This window comes from Anser anser, assembly GCF_964211835.1.
Source record: "Anser anser genome assembly, chromosome: 18".
NCBI lineage: Eukaryota > Metazoa > Chordata > Aves > Anseriformes > Anatidae > Anser > Anser anser.
In genome coordinates this window covers 7,608,404-7,628,571 of record NC_139739.1, presented here as the reverse complement: position 1 = coordinate 7,628,571, position 20,168 = coordinate 7,608,404, and the positions used below count along the sequence as shown (strand labels likewise).

Sequence of the window (20,168 nt, the reverse complement as noted above, 5' to 3'; positions counted from 1 at the left end):
TAAAAATCCCCAAGGATTTCAAGCTTGCTTCATAGCCACAAGGATTATTTCCCCCTTTTTCTGGCCAGCTTTTCCTTCAGAATCCATCAGTATCACTCCTTGCTGCTAGATAACATCACCACAATGCATCACACAGCAGCTTCTCTTCCCGAGGGGCACGAATAGCAACGGGTACGAGCTGCATTCCTGAAGTTCAGTTCATCTATTTGCTCTGATTTCTGCTGTTTTTGTATCTGAGTATTCATCTTTTAAAACGCTCGTCTGTGATAACAAATAACAAGATGGATCATATTCCTTTTTGCTCCAGATGTAGATATATTATTTTAATTAGGTAAGAAACAGCCCTTGTCGCCAAAATTGCTAAAGATGCACAGAAGAGATAAGCGAACAGCTGAAACTGTAAACATTTAACTTGTACTCACTTGGATGTTATCGCCCTTTGTTTATCTCCCCTCCTGCGCTTCCCAGTACCCCTCAGAGGCACAGGACCGAGGGGTGAGAGCTGCAATGCCCCATTTTTGGCACCAGCCTGTGCCGGACCCTGAGGACATGGCTGTGCTGGGGGCTCTGTCCATACCCTAACACCTGGGGGGAAGGCTAGGAGCAGGAATTATAGCGAGGATTTAACTGGTCAGAGCCACATTTTTGCACACAAACAGTTTATTTCGCAGACAAGAGGAGCCTGGAGCTTTGGAAGAACAAGGCTGGCTGCAGAAGCACGCAGCTCGGCATCTTCCATCAGTACTGCTGCGTTAAACAGAGCGAGCGCAGGGCTACTGTAGGCTCCTTCCTAGCTCCATCCCCTTTTTATCACCTGTGTCTTTGCCAAGCGTGATGCTATCTGCTCAGCATTTGCACCCAGATTCTTATCTTTCATGTGGCAATATTGCAAATGCAAATTCACGTTTTCTCTCGGTAACAAACAGACCGGCGGCTGAGCAGCCCCGCACACGTGATGTCGAACCCGAATGAAATCACAGCCTCCACCAGTACCCGGTGACATGTTCAGACTGCAATCCCTACTGGGCATGTAATGGCAAAGGCAACTGCTGAGAGCATCCTGGATTAGAGCCAGGCCCTTCCCCAGCAGAGGAGGGTAATTAGGCTTTGGGCATCAACTGGAGACGCTCCTCCACGCAGGATTTTCCAGCAGAGGGCACTTTTGATTCACAGACCACTTGGGCTGCAGCTTTTGTTATTCGCCATCGCCATCTCAAAAAGCCGAAGCAGAGGTGGTGCTGTCTGCTTAAAAATAAAGACATCGTTGCTTTAGTTCTACTTGCCTTCCTCCCTCTCTCCTCCAACAAGTTTTATTAAGTTCTCATCTTTAATTCATGCCTGCAGCAGAGCTGATGTCACTTCTTTGCTATTAAAAAAAGATCCACAAAGCACAAGCCAAGCTTGCAATGGTATCTCACCTACTTTCCTTCTTTATTTTTATTTTCACTTCCAGTGATTTGTTAACATTCATTATCTTCAAAACCTGAAAACCTATTCCAACAGAAACATGACTGCAGCACTTGGAGAGGAAAGAAAACAAACCACCTCTTCGATTCCAGCGTCCGTCCCCTCCGAAGGCAGGACACAGCCCACCGCAGACACTTCACGAATTAAACCCACCAGCTGTCTGCAGGAAAACTGGGAGGTGTTAGGGACCTGGTGAGATAAACAACTCAGCAAGCAGTAAGGTGAATTTCCCTTTGGGAAACCGTCGTTTCACTGTGGATGTAAAGCGAGAACCAGGGAGGAAGTATGGCAAGACTGCGTGGGAGAGTTTTCCAGCAAAGCCCTGGGAATTTAGAGGTTTTCAACTGCTAAAATAAAAACCAGTAATAATGAAAAGGATGTCTTAACCAGCTAATGCACACACCTGTCCTAAAGTAAAATGCTGGGAAGACCAAGCACTGCAGTTTTGCCATACCTGTTTCATTTGCACACAGCTGGGATGTGGCTTTTAGGTTGTCAGCACCACGTAGCTGCTGGCTGGGCAGCCTTTGAGGGCAGTAAAGACACCAGGAGGCCTGTCCCCATGCTTCCTGCTGAAAATCCCACGCCTGTGCCTACCAGGGCTCCATCCTGGAGCCCAACAATTCAGCTGAGCTCACCAGCATGCTCTCATACTCCCCACATCTGCCACGTGGGCTTCTCCCCACAGCCTGGAGGACACGCGTTGGTACCAGAAATTTCCTGGAGGTTGATCGAGGTCACGCCGCAGGCTAGGAGCAGCTCACAGGGTAGTACGTAGCTCAACCAAACAAGTCATTTCCTCTACAAATTGTATAATTTAGAATCCTTCTGGTTCCTCCTGGCTCACGGATGAACAGTTTTGTTTTTTCAGAAGTCATAGCAGCGGGTGGTGTGGTCACATTGTGTAAGATAATACAAAGAGCAAAACAATTACTGTCAAAGGAAAAGACACTGTACCATAGGCTTTCTATTTTTTACCGTGTCTTTTGAGCAGGACTTCTTGCAGAATCGCTTGTTTGTGTCAAGTTTTACCGGAATGTGTGATATTACCAAACATCTTCCCAAACCAGGAGAGGCTGTCATAAACGCGCTTAAATAAAATGCAAGAAAATCACTGATGCTCACTGGGAGCGTACAACATTTGTGTAACAGCACATCGGAGAGGAGGGTTATGGGAAAAATCAAACCCCAAATCCCAGAGACTGTTGCTTTTGAAAAAATAGCCCCAAACACTTCAGCAGTCATGCTGAAGTCAACGCAGCTCAGCCAGTTTACCCCGTAACTCCCCAGGTACCACATTTACCCGTCGTAAGGGGGGCACAGTGTTCACCCTGTGCCTGTCAGCGAGGGGAACTGTACACGTACAGTGCTGAAGCTTGGGTCCGAAAGCCGACAAGGGGGAATTAGGTCCTTACTGCGGTTCTCTATTTTGCCTTTAGGGCTTGTAATGGGATTTTTAATTGCAGTGTTTTTTAACATCTTTGCTAACATTTTACGAAAGCTGTAACTTTCAATACCAGACACTTGAAGCTAGCACCGCACAACCAGCCCTACTCTGTTTAAGGCCCCAGAGCAGCACCAGCTTTTAAATCAGTAAAGAATATTGGGAAAAGGGGATATTTCCCTGTTGGCTGTTAATCACTAGCAGGCCTGAACATACATTGCCATAGCTATGATTTTAAGAAAAATACATAAAACTGCAGTGAAGTGATGCTTGGCCTGATCTCAAGTCCGCTGAAGTCAACAGGCACCTTTCCACTGCCTTCAGCATGCTCTGAATCACAGCACACCATGGACCGCATTAGGCCCTTACGATAACCAAAACCACCCGAAAACCCCCAGAGCCACCCATTCCGGTGCACCCATGCAGCACGTGACTCTGAATACTGAACTACCATTTTTCAGTTACGGCCTTCACACAAGCTGCAAGAGAGCCCGGTGGCTACGTCTGAACTTTGTAACTTGGAAAAATGAGGGAACAAGGAGCAAGCTGGTCCCAAGACTCATGGAAAAAGCTGGATATTTTTAAGTAGATAGCTCTTGGCTGTGTGCCCCCCCCCAAACTGCTCTGTTTCACTACACAGGGGGCAGCAGGACCTGTCAATATTGCCACTACTGCCAAGAAGAAATTTTATCACGATACAGGCTGCTGGAATTAAAAAACAACACCACAGACTAGCAAACAAACTTTGTGCAAGAACGGTGAGACGGCTTTGGGCAGCCGTGCCCCAAGCCCAACCTTCCAGCCTCCTCTTTGCCCTAAAAGCACCGGTTTCCCAAGCAGCCGACCCGCGTGCTGGTGCCAGCTGATGACCAGCAAAACCACGTCAGACTTGCACCTCCCGCAGCCCAAAGGCTTCGGCTGCTCTCCCCTGCCAGCAGCTTCCCCCGCGAGGGCAGGAGCAGGAGGGGGCTGCCGCTTGCTCTCACTGCCACTGCTGTGCTTCTGCCGACCAGAGCCGGTGCCAGGAAGCCAGCGCCTGCGAGCTCCCGCTTGTTCTCAGGCCTGGCAGTGATGGATTACGTACATCCACGAGTTGGGCACAAACCAGCTGTCTATCTGTCTTTTCCAAACATCTTGCTTCGGTTTCTGTATTATAAAGGTGCCAATGTCTTGTTTCGGGATGCCTCCTGCATAATGAGCACACATTTCTCTGAATATTTTACTGTCACACAGACGGACTGGACTTTTTTTTTTTTTTTTTTTAATTTTTGAAGTGCTGTTGCTCCCTCCTCCACACATTTTCTACAATAAAGGTCTTTATGCTCCCAGAGGCATGAAGCTGAAGTGACAAACCGCACTACAGCTTCTGTCTGTACAGAAACCCATGCACATGCATCCCACTGTCTGCTGCTGAACCGTGAGAAGCCCGTGCTGCATGCCTGTCTGCCCTCCTTCCACTCCTGCCCAGCACGGCGCCTGCAGCAGCAGCACCTCTGAGCTTCACTTCCACTACTGACTAGGGGGAAAAATGGAGAAAATCCAGCTGGCGTTCCCCTCCCGGCCATCTACGCGAATGCCGAAGGGTAAAGAAGCACGAGAGCTTTGCAAGGAGTCTGAGGCTGCCGTGTCCCAGGCCGTATGTTCGTGTATCCTTTGTGCTCGTGTGCTCCTGCGCTGCGTGTCCAGGCACATACACAGCTTTGTGTGGGATTCAGGTACTCCACGGGTATCTGGGGGAAAGGGCTGTAAACAGCACCGACTCAAGACAGTTAGCTTGGCAAAAAAAAAAAAAATACCAGCTGCTGAATTCGGGTCTGTCAACCACCAGAATGAAGCGGCAATCGCACTTTGAAAAGCCTTCCAGTCCTGTGGCAAAAGCTGCGATAAAACTGCTGTGCTGTCCTGCAAAGTCAAAGCAATTCCCAGGGAACACCCTGGATCTGACTGCAGCTTTGCCTGTATAGCAAAACCAAAACACAGATAAAAGACATTTCCCCTTTTCTCTCCTGGGAGAAAAAAAAAAAGACAACTTTTTAGGTTGAGAAAGAGATCACAGGGAAGAAAAATATGTAGGAGTCCAGACGAAAGCATAGAGCTGTAGACCAGGCACCGCTGCATCTGCTCCAGCTACTCACAGTTGCTTAGAAAAAGAATTATGAATTTTGCTCTCTTTAGATGTCTTGCCTGGATGCTTTAAAGCAGCCTCAGAGGAATGTGCTCTTGGGTCTGAATCCCGTAGGAAATTATCCTTTGTGGTAGATGGTCTCCCCTTGGGGCCTGTCTGTGTGTTTTGCTTTCATGTAATCCTCCCACCTTGGTTTTCTAATGTAATGCTATCCACATTATTATAGCTCTTTGATACTCTCAAATGGCACTTACTCATGTTGTTGTATTTTCAGCTCTTCCAGACAGGGCCTGACTGGCTTGTGGTTCGTGCCATAAATATTTAGTTAAGTCACCAAAAGATATTACGAAGCAATTGCATGCCAATGGCAGACAGCGCATACACGACTGCCTGGGCCATTTGCTCTTTCCAAGCGGGATGTGCTGGTGATGCGCCCTGCAAGAACTGCAGGAGCCGAAAATTCAAGCGCTGTTCTGTCAAGGTTTGCTGACAGGTACCAGTTTTGTGCTCGGGCTAGTTTACATAGCAGTTCCCGTTTTCTTTCTACAACTTCTGTTCCAAGAAAGTTCAGCAGATTACATGTAATGTTTTTAATTCAGCTCATTATGTGATTGAGATAAAACTTTACCAACATCACGCTGCGTCCAGCATCCTGACCTGCAGACAAGGCTCCCTCTACGCTACCTGTGACTGAAGCTCTCTCAAAAGATACGAATCTTCGCTGCCGCTACTGCTCTCATTTGCAACGAGAGCAGGGTTTTGTGGTTTCCTTTCTAGTTCCTCTGCATCACACAACCTCAGTATTAGGTTTGCATCATCTTCGTTGTCTCACCGACGCACCACGGGAATGTAACCAGAACGCGAGCCTCCACTTTGGGTGTTCTCTTTTCTTAATTCTGGCATGAATTTACACCCTGACAAGTTGGATCTTTAATATCCCTCCTACACACGCGCACACATAGACAACTTCAGTACCTCCCCCGCTCACACAGCAGATACCCTTAAAAACATGAATCAACGTTTACCCGCAGTTTTCCTACTGTGCTATCTAACTACCAGCAGTTATCGCCAATGTGGAGGAACAAACTCAAACACTGCTATGTGGCTGACTGCTCTCCCGTGGTTTCCCTCTTGAAAGTTATCTCCAAATTGTAATGCAGGCTTCAGTAATAGCGAGGAAACGCAGCCCACCAGTTAGGGTAACAGAAAATAGGAGACCTGGGCTCTGTTTCTGACCCTCCCCTTGGCTTGCTAGATGCCCACAAGTAACGGGTGTTCATCACGAGCCCACCTCCAGTTTTCCCATCCGTAATAATGCAAGAATAATTCTGAACTTTTCTGCAGAAAACTACAAAATCAATGACATAAGTTACATTTTGTAGCTAGTTGATCATTACCAACAATTGTGTTCTGCCTCAAGTTCCATGCTTTTTTCTAACGCAAAGAAGTATTTCACCAACACTACGCAGGTAACTTCACAGCATGGGAGAGGTGAGAGCAAGCACGCTCGTTAACGATACTTCCCCTTGAATTTTGAAGGTTTCTCTGAACAAGAAACTCAATCTTGGCCTACAGACTGTAATCACGTCCCAATTAAGCTGTTCCATCGCTAACATAAGCTTCCCTACTACAGCTACACGAATTTCTGGCCTGTACTGGTCCCCACTTACATGCATACACACACAGTGATCACAGCATAGGACTCAGGTAAACCCTGCATGTGCCTGTGTCTAAGGAGGGTTGGTACCAAGGCGAGACGTTCACTTCCATTCAACATGATCCGTCCTGAGCTGGTGGCAGCCCTCCGGCCGTGCCACCAAAGTGCTCTGGCAATGGCAGCGCCGCAATTCTGCCCAGTCTTCCTGTCAACTGTGCTGAAAAGCAGCAGCAGTAGGAAGAGGTTCAGCTTCACAGAGATGAATTGGCACAGCACAGCTGCAGTCTGCTCGAGCTTAAGGAAGGAGGAAAACAATTTGGGGCTCACATCTGTGCAGCAACTATTAAAGAGAACGTACCCATCTCTATTCCACCAAACACGGACCTAGCTATGCAGCTCGCTCTGGCTGATGACATTAGCTTTAGGAAACTCTCAGCATGTTTATTTTGCAAACAGCATTTTGCTTGAAAATTACAAAAGAATCAGAAGTGCCACTTGCTGTTAGACAACATTATAATGCAAAATGAAGCACAACTATTGTGATGGGAGAACACATTCATTAACTCAAGAGAGTTGGCAGTCTTCTGATATTTAAAAGATTTTTCTCAAATCCAACCCCCTGGAGTCATGTGATGAAAAATCTAAATTTTCTTCCTTTGAAAAAGCATTTTTAAACAGCCCGTGTAACTGCAGGAGTTGAAAGTGACTTACCTAAAGGGCAAATATAATGATTTTAAAATTTAATATTGAAGCATCATCTATTTTCAGGGCAATATTGCGATTCCGAACATTAGGTTTGACAACTCTGAACAACCAGCATGTGCAACTTCTCTTGCTCATCTCTATATCAAAACCTAAATTACTCTTTGGTTTATCTTTTAAAGACAGCTTAGGACTGCTTAGAAATGAAGACACTGAAATACTCAAAAGCAATGGGCCTGATTTCCACTTCTGTTAAAACTACTTAATTGTGCTGACTTGCAAATGGTTATGATTAACATCAGAATAAAATAGCAATCGTAATCAATAGATCCTTATGCCATATAGTGGTCTTTGGCACTGCTTTAATGTGAAAATCTGTCTTCCCTTTGAGAATATTCAAAGGTGTGCTTTACTGGAAAAGTATCCAGCAGCCTGGGTCTTGAAAAATTTCCTTTCTAGAGGACGTGTCTTCCAAACGGGGCCTTTGTGAAGAGCACAAATGAACGTATGCAAAGTCTCTGATTTCTGCGATAAATGAAATTGGATGTGCCAAGTTGCATAAGAACAAAAAGAGACAGTCACGTCCTTTGTAGATGCATAAAAAATAAAAATAATAAAAAAAACAAGTCTAGGTATCACTTATTTTCTTCATGCACAAAGAACCAGTAGCTTGGTAGAGGTCAAAGAAAAGAAAAGAAAAAAAAAAAAGACAAATCCAAGTTTTACTTCCTCGTAGCATATTTGGGTTTGGAAAGCCACCCTTCGCGCTGCCACCCCAGCTTTACGAAGCACACAGAACAGCCTCGCTTGTCAGCCAGTGAAGGAAAACATCAGCAAGCTGACAGGACGTAGATGAATGAAGCTTAATGACAAATGGGGAAAAAGAACAGAACAACACTGAATCTGGTTTCCTTCTGCCTTCTGCAGTTTGCCTACACAACTGCTAGAGCTACAGTCCTTTCAGTACTGCTAAAGCTAATTAGATCTGCAGAGCTAGAATGGAATACATTAAGGTTAAAAAAAATTACCCTCTGAACCCACTAGTACATATCCACAGGAACTATTCATTTAAACCTCAACTTAAATAGGTATTTATCTTTGTGCTCTGAATTCCAATATACTTCATTTTCAATTTAACCTCTCCTCTTTTATGCTTTGTAGAAGTTGTACAAGATCATTTATGCAGAAATCTAATATGTATAAAAAATTCAAACAACTGGAGGAGCCAAACATTTTAAAGGGCCAGCAATCAAACACACGGCCCCCACCCCACGGAGAGACACAGGCAGAAACCACCAAACGCACGGTAGGAAACGTTCCGCATTTCACATCCCTGACATCACTGGCAGAACACGAGAAGGCACGGCTAAAGGACAAACGGAGGCCAGACCCTCCAGTAATGTAAACTGGAAAAATAACTCCTCTGGCTGCAAGCTGCCTCACGTTGCCAGACTGACAAATGCTCGCTGAAGTCAGCGGGGCAGCCAGCAAGGGGATGCAACGCTCCCAGTGGGGAGAAGGCAGCAGATACGGAGCCAAGGTGGGGAACCACGCAATTCAAACCCCAGAACCGAGCTGCAGAGCCGGCCGTGCTCTGCTTCCCTGCGAGCCATGTGTCAGCGTGCTTATCTGTGCGGGGCTGCGCTTCCCTTCCCGACACCCGCAGCTCGCCGAGCAGCGCCCAGCTCAGCACATCAGGCTGGCTGACCTAATCCCCTGCAGTCAGAAAAATAAAGAATCAAGGACTGTACCGGGGGGATTCATCATCCAGAGATATGTTTCAAGTACAGACACAAACCCTTACGCTTCTTGCCGGCTGAATGCAGCCCCCTTACACAGGTGTAAAGTCACAAACTCTTCTTTGCTAAGAACCGCTGTTCCAGCACTGAGTTACTCAGAGCAGAAGACCAGCCTGAAATCCCCACACAAACGTGCACAGCAAGATGCTCTCAAGACCTTTGCTTTTTCATGCTCCATTTTATAACATTTTGGCTGGGCCCAGAGACTGTCATTTGTACCCTTGACTCACAATCAAGGGCATCAATATTTTTTCAGTCTGAGATGTAGGTTTAATAGCTGTGTACTGGCTCTATTCTGACTGAGTCTCTACAAGTCAAATTCCTGCTAGAAGCACATGAAAGGTTAGACTGGGTTTCCATCATACACTATCCGAGCTTCTCGTCAATACTAGAGCATATAATGGTCACAAAACATCATTCTTGAAACTTCTGTGAGCAATAGGAAGCTATCATGCCCATTTTTAGACATGAAGTGGTAAGGAGGAAGTATCTCCAATAGCTTGCCAAAGGTCACATATGGGTCTACAGATGACCGTATCTTTTGTACCCCACTCAAGCAGTGCAATCAAGAAACCACCCTTCTTCCTTGTATGATTGTGCAAATAGAGGGGATTTTTACATAGCATAAGTTAGGGATGAAACATTTCTTTCCCGTGGAAAGACCCAAAAAACACAACTACGGGTGAACGTCCACTTCGAGTCATTTGAAGAAGCCTTGTTTAGGGGTATTGCCTCAGCCATTTATTTACAGTAGCAAGACACACTAAATCTATGCAGCAGAGCAAAATAACTAACTGATTAATGAGAAAAACAGCACGTGGCAGTCAGAGCACCTGCCTCAGAATTAGATATAAAATCATTTCAATTTGGCAAACTAAATGCTACAACTATTGTTTAGTAGAAGCCGTCTTAACTCCTTTGCATGAGACAAAATTGTCTCCCCGCTTCATTCCTATTCCTTTTTACACAACCTCAAGTAAGTTTCCTGTGCAAATAACCCAGATGGCTACAAATTCCCAGCAAAAGGCCAAAAAAGGGGAACAAATATAACATGAGATATTAAATGCAAATTCTAAACAATATGTGGCACCTTTTTTCTTGTTTGGATTTACATTGAGTTTCTATCCATTCTCTTTTCTGAAAGTTTTACTACTCCAAGGAGGCTTACAACGTAATGTGTGACAGCAAGCACAAGTTAGGACAGTAACTTTAAAGCATACATGCAAATACAAAATATTCTGGATGTAAATCTAACATGGACTTCCCTCTCCAAGGAGAGTGCTCTTTCAGAACACAGTCTGAAAACATGCTCCAGCTTGGCGCTCAAGAACCCACCACGTACTGGTTTCAGAGGCTTGAGCCGATTTTAGTACTCAAATATTGCTCAGGAGAAACAATCTGTAAGGGTAAGCAAACAAAACACCCACCCTGAGCATGCTGCAAACACCGATTAGCTCTTTGCTCATACAAAACACAAGTTGTAAATGCATGTGTCTGGCATATATGGAGAGTGAATACCACCTTCACCTTAGTCTCATCCACTTCAGCAGGCTGTGAGCAGAAAGGCTGTAGCTGATTTTAAATAAAATCACACGTGTGAATGTATCCAAATTTACAATGACAAGCAAATCTGACAAACTCTCTTGTACTACCTACTGAAAGAAATAGATTCCTACAAGTCACCACAGGCTAGAAGAAAATATAAAGGAAGGTAAGTAAAGAAAAAGTCAAGCAGTATGCCTGCCTCATCTTAAAACTGCTCACCTCCAAACCTGCCCCTCAGGAAGCAGCGCGGCAGCTCCCGAGCGTCTGGCAGAGCAGCATTACTGCTGTCGGGCAGAGCACGCGAAGCCCAGAGCTTACTGAAGCTTTAGAGATAAGAGATAAGCAATACTTTATATTTCAGATGTAGATTATGAGCCAGGGAAAAGCAAGCTTAAAAGGTGAATGGCTTCTTTTGGCATTAGCTGAAATCTCTGTATAGTCTCCAACGAAAGCCGACAGTGAGGTCAAGCTACGGTATGGGAATTCTATAGTCGATAAAAAAACTGTTTTTTAAGCCCTGAGTCAGAAAAATTCAATGTGGATGACCACTTATTGAAAGGGTCATCATCCAACAGAGAGCAAATTGCTAGAGCAACAAAGAGCCCAGAAGTATTCCTCAGTTTATAGAAACCACAGAGAAGGGCAAACTCTGAATCCGTCTCCTCCTAGTATTAATCTAGTTTGCCTCCAAGGATCAATTTATCCAGTAGAAACCGCACTGTGACGGTGCAGTCAACGACTTTCTTCCCTGAAATCTGAGCTTAAATCATAAAACGTAACTATTGTTTTATGGCTGCACACTGACATTTAAATATTTCCCTAGGATTGAAATCATAGATCAAATACCGTGCTGACAAGCAAGAAGGGCAGATGTGGACTCTGCCCCAAGCTGTGTTTTCAGTTTTCCTCGGTGGAACAAGCTTACTTTCTACTATACTCTAGGTGACTGCACCGCATTCGCATTCTCAGGATGTTTATAGAGGCAGGGCTGAGGAAGAACATTTACAGGTTTCCCACCGACTCCCAAGGCCTGGGTACTTCCCTGCAGGAGAGGAGTTCCCAACGCACCGGGTTTCCACCTGCCTGGACGCTGCGGTGAGGGACGGGTCGCAGCGCAGCACCAACCTTGCCCCTGTGCTCTCGTTCCAAGCACATCAAAGCAGAGCTCCAACAGGCTCCTCCGCGGAACAAGTAGCAGGACTTCCCATGTATTAAATGACTTGCTGCCAACCGAAGGCAGCTCGCCACGTTTTACTGCAGAACACCCCACTGTGGCATAAATAAAAAGCTTTTATATCTCAAGGCAAATATCCCTCCCCCTCAAACCTAGCTTTTTGCAACTGTTCCCCATTCTGGTAATCATTCTTAAAGCGTCTGAAGTTATACTCTTCTTCTTCTCACTTGCTCACTTTGGCGCTCCCAAAGCAAAGAATTTGGTTTGCTAATTACTGCAATCAGGGGAGATGGGGAACATGAGGCACAGATGAAAAAGATTGCTCAGACTAGATTCTCTCTTAGCACTTTACCCTTTAGATACATCTGTGTAGTAAGCTCAACACTGAACAGCACTTAACTCAGCCTCAGTTTGGAGTAGGGAGAAATTAATTGCTATCTAATAGGATTCAAATTGGTACAAGGGATCCCATCATTACAGGACAAGAAAGAGTAGAACCGCAGTACATTAGCTGGCTAGCAAAGGGCCTCAGTCAATGCAGTGGAACAGGCGACACCATCGCTGCGACATGATGAATTGATACCTCAGTAACTGTAATTTATTAGTCAGTGGTGCTGAACTAGCATACGAACCAGGTGGAAAAGGACTGAACCTAAGCAGTGTTTGTGGAGGGAATGACATTCCCTTTGCAAGGTCTAACTTGAAATAATTTTACACTGGTGTGAAGATGTGTCACAGCTTAATTCAAGCAGCAGTTATGTGTACCAGAGGATGAAAGTGTAAATCAGTAGCAGACTGGGAAACAGAAGGCTCCCGGTATCAAATGTCAGTGGAGTTGCTCCCTCACTGTGCAACCTTTGACAAGTCACTTGACCTCCTGGTGCTTCAATCAAGGCAGCTACAGCACTGGGTTAGAAGTGAGATTCCCATCAGAAGCCACATTCGTCCTCTGTCCTAAGATCTTCAGTAAACCACAGCCCCCTACCTCCCTGTATTTGGGAACAGACATTTGGATTATTAAATGAGACTGGCCTGTGGATATTTAAAGTCATGTGTGACAAACAGGCTTTATGTAATGAATTATAGTTAAGCTGTGAGAGTAAACTTGACAGACATGCACACGCATTCACATTCACACAAAGCCTAACTGTCCCACTTCCACATGAGCAGCTCTAAGGGAACATCTATAAAGCAAAACGAAGGTTCAGTTGTAGCACGGATGAATGCACCTGCAATGATTTTTTTCCAGGTAGCACACAGACAGGGTGGTAGAGCCCAAGGCAGCAGCGGTTAACAAGCCTGGATCCCCGTGGGCTTACATTCCTGTTCCTCCTCTCTGCAGAAGCCTATGCCTCTGAATATTCATAACTTGTTGCTAAATTAAGCAACCATTCACATGGCTATTAATGCTACACTTCCCTCTTATTTTGCTGGGCAGACAGAATTTTAGGAATTTGGAATATTCTCCAGTTAGCTTCAGAAAACAGAATGCAACCCAGCAACGCTGGATGTGCCAGCACAACTCACCGGCAGCTGCTATTCCCCTCCCGCCTTCTGTTAAGGAAAGTCTTTTGGATGTGAGACCTCATTAAGCAGCGATCTACCTACCACTCTCACACCTAGCTGGACCTTAACAGCTCCTCTTGCCTCTTCCCACCCGAGGTCAGGGAGGGCAAAGCCAAGGTCCCCCAGGCATCCGCTCCGGGGAAGATCAGAAGACCACACTGGAGGTGAAGGCCTGGGTCTCTGAGCTAAGGGCAGTACATAAACAAATCCCACTGCTGCGAAGAATAAAAGAGATGAATTCATACTGAATTGCAAAAAAAAATGTTTTTCTTGGCAAGCCAGGGCTCTGACAACCCTTTTTAGTCCACTGCACTCAGCGTTACGTATGTCTCACACGCTAAGCCGCATAACCAAGCGGGTCTATTTCAGAGTAACAGATACCTGAGCCCTTTCGCAGGCATTCATAAGTGGATCTACTCCTTCCTAAAGCTTCCTGAGAAGCCAGTTACTAAAGACGGAAAGCCACAAAATTATACACTCAGTATTTCTAACTAGCTCTTCACCCTAGAAGACCTTTGGAGGGTTTATAATTAAGAAAAAGCTTAGGCTAGAAAATTGGCCCAGTGAGTTTGCTGTCGAGATCCTTCCCTAGGTTTGAACTGCAGAAACACCCGCAGTCTTCACACCTAGTCCCCAAACATGAGGGATGACTAATACCAGCTTTAGATCATCCCCAGCAAGTGCTGGAGCTTTCTTCAAGGCTCTCAGTAGCTTGAATTATTGGCGGGTGCTCAGCACCTCTAAGCAAGCTCTTGAAAACTGAACCTGGCATCCACCCTGGGCACCTGATGTGTAAAAATTACATGGCACGATGCAGAAATACTAGCGTGGATACAGCGACTCCACTGACGCCTTCCATTTGAACCAGTTCATTGTGCTTTGGGTCAGCACGGGGCTAACGTGGCAATCCTGGCTCCAAATTCAGTCAAGTCTCTGTACAGTGTTTTGCAACTTAAGACTAGTCCCTCAAATCTTGTTAGCAAGGCTGAGCAGCAATGAACTCCTCCCTACCTCTTTTAGATTAAAAAAATCCCTTGTATTTTCCTGTATGATAATAAAATAATCATAATACCCCCTACTTCTGTATATACCTAGCATTTTATGAAGGAAGTAAAAATTTATTATCTCCATGTTACAGATAAGCAGCCAGACAAAGGATGGCTAAGTGATTTAGCCCAGCTGCCCAACAATCTAGTGGCTGAACTTGGTAGCATGTATCATTTAACCTCAACAACTCCACTAATTAGCACTGTTAACAGGAATACAGCCTAACTTCCCCTCCTGGACTGAGTTAGTTTTTGAGAAGTAAGAAAAAGGGCTCAAAATCAAATGTGTGCAATATCTGGAAACGGGAAGAAAAAAAGCGAACACCTCAGATACTCCCATCTGCTAGAGATCAAGACTCTATTCAACTCAGAGATAAAATTATCACATAGAAGTTATTTCCTTATGGAGTGCTACCAGGTGAAAGCCAGTATCTTCTCGTGAAAAGATCCTATCACGTGTTTAGAGTTTTACTTTAACATATGTAGTTTAGCATTGGAAGCAGCTCATTTCTGAGGTAGCTAGAAGGAAAGATGAACTTTTATTGACTAAATCCTTATTTCATCAGAACAAGCTATTGTTAATACTGAGCAGGAATTAACTGTGCTGGTGCAGCCTCGCCTCAAGTTGTGTGCGCGGTTTTGGCACCACAATATAAAAAGGCCATAAAACTATTAGAAAGCATCCAAATGAGGGGTATGAAAAGTGTGAAGGGTCTGGAGGGCAAGACGTATGAGGAGCGACTGAGGTCCCTTGGTTTGCTCAGCCCAGAGCAGAGCAGGCTGAGGGGAGGCCTCATGGCGGCCTGCAGCTCCCTCACGAGGGGAGCGGAGGGGCAGGCGCTGGGGACAGCGACAGGACCCGAGGGAACGGCATGGAGCTGGGACAGGGGAGGGTCAGGCTGGGTGGTAGGGAAAGGTTCTGCACCCAGAGGTGGTCAGGCACTGGGACAGGCTCCCCAGGGACGTGGTCATAGCCTCAAGAGTGCTGGAATTCAAGGAGTGTTTGGACACCACCCTCAGACACAGGGTCTGGGTTTTGGGTGGTCCTATGTGGGGCCAGGAGGTGGACTCACTGATCCTTGTGGGGCTGTTCCAACCCAGGATATCCTATGGTTCTATAGTCTAAGGGCTCTCAATCGTGCAGCTGTATTAACAGCCTTTGTTCCATACGAGGACTAATAAATATTCTCACACTATGCTGTTTTAGCAGATACATCTCAGTAGGTCCTTAAACTACAGGAAATATCTGATCAATGCAAGTCACACGGGCTGCTGAATAAGTACAAAACAGTCCCAGTTTTCCACATTCTGCAAATGAGTACAGCTGAAGCTGTAGAAATTCCTGTCATTACCAATGCAAGTTAAAGACAGTCTGCCAAAATAAATAAATAACCCTTCAGTGATAGCACACAAGGAAACCTCTCAAATGATCAGAAATCCTATTTTGAGTCCCATTAATGGAGCACAGCATACATCTTGCAAAAGCTTGCACATTTTATTTGCCTGAATCTATTAAAATAGAAGGAACACATTTATTCTAGCAAGACGCATCAGAACACAGAAATGGAGATAAGAGAAAACGGATAACCAGGATTTATGTAAATACTTAAGTGACAGAGGAGCACACCAGATCAAGAAATCTCTGGGATTTGGGCTCTCAACTACCTGAATCCTTACGGTCGTGGTAGTTTCTTGTAAGGATGTATGTGCTTACAAGTTGTGAGTAGTAGAGAGTAACGTGTTTTTTTTTTTTTCCAAAGCTGGCTCTTTCCAATCGAACTTGCACAAATCTTTAAGAGTTTCCACTTTAGCACCCTCCTAATCCAGCCCTCACCCGTAGGATGCCCCTCAGGGACACCCAGCAGCTGCTGTTCCAAGCTCTTTGGGACCAAAAACTGAGCATGCATGAATGCTTCCCTTGCAGCTGTAGGCAGGGAGAACAAAAATGCAATCCTCCAGGAACTACATCACTACTATTTCGTTACATATCTCACGTGGTTGTTTTTGTACTTTTATTTTTTCCATTTTGCAACTGAAATAACTTTTCATAAACCCTATTCTTTCCTATTCTCTCAGTTTCAATAAACAGTTACGAGCCATTTGTCAAGATCGCATACAACTTATTCTGCAACTCTTCTGCCTTTGGCTTTGCCTTAGGCTTACACCTACTTGAGGTGACCCAAGGTTGTCAGACAACATTTCAGTTCCTACTATAGAACACAAATAAACCACACAACCTATCATTTTTGTTGTTGTTGTTTGTTTTTGTTTTTTTCCCCTTCTTCTCTGGGACAATGCAGACTCTTTATTACATCTGCTATTACGTGTCCATAACAATGTTCTCTAACAAGCAGCCCTAGGGTCAAACGTGTCCCTTGATCAATTTACTAGAGGTCCCTGGTGCTGCTGCTGTGGGTAGAGTGTCGGGGGGGTAAGGAGAAGAGTTTGAATCCCTTTATTCCTTTGCTTCACTGGAAGCTAAGAAAAAAAAAATGCCACAAAGACATTTTTCTGCTCCCTCTGCTCTTGACAAGTCAGGTAAACAGGGAGGGAATATCTAGCGGCAAAGGACTAAGCGTAAGAGACCAGCGTCTGTACACGCATAGAAAAACATGCCGTCTATTTACCAAACTACTCATTGCATGAGGATGATTCAGAGCAAGGCTAAGGGAATTATGAAGATGTCGTAACAAAACACCTGCAAAGCTATTTTACATGAGGACAAATAAAAGGTACTCTGGACATGGGTGCCGCGTGGTGTTCTTTAAACAAGGATTTAACTGTTCGGTACAGTGTTACGGTCAAAGCTCTCTGATACGCACTAACACCAATTCAGAGATGCTCTAACCAGTTCCGCCATCATGTCAACCTACTCCTAGCTTGTCAGTAAAGCTCTGACTGATTTATCTAGTTTTGCTCAACAGATCAGTATCTACCACTAAGTAATGACTGTACCGAGAAAAGCAGGCTTGGCACTAGCCGACTTGTTATAGAAATCGCATCTTGTTTGTGCTCGGACAGCAGGGAAGGAGTTAATCCCATTGGCCAAAGTGGTTGAGTACCAGTCTTACTCACGCCTGACTGCATGACTTTTGTTTCAAATGTTGTGATTTACTCACAGCTCTACGTGTGGGTTTTAGTCACAGGCTCGCGCTGCCGTTAATGGGAACGGCCCTGCTAAGCCCCGCAGCTCCGCAGGCCTCCAGCTATTACAAGATGACTCTCGGGATTGTCTCTGCTTATTTGCTGCGCACCAATTCCCATCACTTCTGATTAAACATGGTAATTCCTGCAAACACGGAATGAGCAGCCCCTTTAAAAGATTCCCCTCCAGAAGAAAGAGTAGCCTTTGCAAATGACCTATAATGGGTCTAAATAAAGACTGAGCTGTTCCTTACTCATGCATAACTTCATTGCTTCTGTTCCCTCCACACCCTGCCCAGTTGGCATAATTTGCAGAAGGGTTTTGGCACGGACAATTGTAACACCCACATGCTGCCTGAACTCAAAAGCTTGATCCTACAGTCCTTTTCTTTCCAAGCGATAGCTAAATAAGACTTTTATTTTGATAACACAGGCCGTCTGCACTGCAGGTTTCAACCCATGGAGCCTGAACTCCAGCCACATTCCCAGATTAGGACAGCTAGAGTCTAGAGCATCTTACCCCACACAATGGCAAGAGAAGAGAAGGCTTAAAACCTGACAAAGCTCCAGTCTTTACATTTCCTATGGCTGGAACAAAGCTCCATCTGAATGAGCAGACTCCACTCTAAAAACCCAGAAGTTACCATGGGTTTAATTTAGCGCACACCTTGGTGGTGTCCAAAACCAACACAAGAACAAGAGATGAGCGTGGGCCACCAGAAAGTCACAACATGCTTCACAGAGCTTGTGTTCCCCGCTCCTGTGACATACCATGAAACAATTTTCATCTGTCTTTCCCTTTAAGCACAGACAGCACCGCCACCGACGATGATACGACAGTGACAAAGGAGGGCTGAAATTCAGACCCAAATTGTTATTCCCCTCAGCTAGGCAGTTATGCACAAGAAACACTGCTTGTAAACACTTCTTTGTCAAACACTCAATTACGAGCTGCTTTATGAACAAAATGAGCCAGTCACAAGGAAAGCAAGAGATGAAAATGGGGAAGCAATGTAAAATGGCATGCAGCCATCCCACCATGTCCCCCAGTAACGGTGTGGGTCATACTGCTCACCGGAGAGTGGGGACATGTGCTGAGGAAATGCTGAATCCAGCTTTTAAGAATGGGGTTCAGGTTTTGTGGATACAGACTTTGTTCTTTCCTGTACAGATTATTTCCTATGCGGTAAGTAAAGAATAACTTTATTTTTATATTATTGGTTTTGGCAGCATGCACCTGGAAGAAAAATAACACGTACAAATGAGGAGCAAGTTAAAAAATCTCAATTCAGGCAACACTTCTAATGTGGCTGTGTTCCTTTGCATCATCCTCATTTACCTTTACACACTGAAGTTGCTCCATATTAGCTGAAAACTAACTAGAAAATACTTTTCTCCCCCTAACTAAAACTGCAGATGTACTCCACAGCAGACCTACCTGACCAGCTGAACCATCTCCATCTTCCACATTAAACAACTGAGAGACTAACTCCAAAATGATACCTATGACTGACACTACAGCCAATAAACGTCATGTTAAATTATAAAATATTGCCCTACAGCCAGTCAAAAGTTTTAAGAACCAGCAGAAAGACAACTTTATGAGATCCAGCACCACCTTCCAAGAGCCTGCAATATTACAGCATTGGAAGGCTATTCATCAGCACGCTGTTATTCTAGCTGTGCTGGACAGCATCCACGACTTGATCCATTACTTTGTCCCTGGATTCTTTTAGCAATATTATTCCAGTGGCTAAGATTTCCCTGGAAAAGGTTTTTCCCTTGTTCTTACTATTCTGTGACAATGAGTCAAGAAGTGCCGTAAGAGGAAACAGTGCAAAATGAAACCTATTACTACTCCTCAGCTTTAACTCGCACTGGATTTGCAGCAGCTGAAGGAAGAATCGAGTCTGTGCACCTTCCCCTAGTGCCTAAATCAAAGCCTTTAACCAGGCAAAAGTGAAATGTGGAAGGAAAGGTGAAGCTGAAAGATTTGTTTTTAAATTAAATAACCTGTATGTATTTACGTAATTGACTTTAAACACTAAGTTTCAAAATCCAGCAGCTACCCAAGTAATATTTTGCTTTGTAACCTGAACAGCTCCAACGGCAAAGAAACAAAACTGAGAGGAAGTTACAAGAAAGGGGAATAAAAAAAAAGCGTTTGCATATAGTGATAATAAAAGTTTATGTCTAATTCTTAAATTTAAAAGTTGAAATTCTCCTTGCTAGGAGTTTTTATTCTTTTTTGAAATAAATTAACTTCAAGGCTCGACTTCAGAAGAAATTGAGAATAAATTTACAATGCTAATTCCTGAAAAAACCTACATGCAGACATGGCATATTTCAATTCTTGAATTAACAAAATACCTACATACCTGCTTCTTAGGATTTCCTCAACCAGTAACCTTGTAAGAGTTTTAAATCTACCACAAACCTCTGCTGGCTTTGTTTAATTCATCTTTTTAGACAAAATAGTGGAGAAAATACTGTGGGTTT

General features: G+C 44.6%; 1 protein-coding gene across 24 annotated transcripts in view; it reads right to left on the bottom strand.

Moving 5' to 3' along the window:
* The window catches only part of FBRSL1 (fibrosin like 1), a 519,147-nt gene that overhangs the window by 351,892 nt on the left and 147,087 nt on the right, over window positions 1-20,168 (bottom strand). Inside the window, exon 1 of one of the 24 annotated variants that reach the window (XM_083803998.1) lies at window positions 1-20,168. This exon is cut by the window's left edge and continues 9,849 nt beyond it. The exons of the other annotated variants lie outside the window; for them this stretch is intronic. The gene's annotated coding sequence lies outside the window, so the exon portion shown is untranslated. 24 annotated transcript variants of the gene reach the window in all.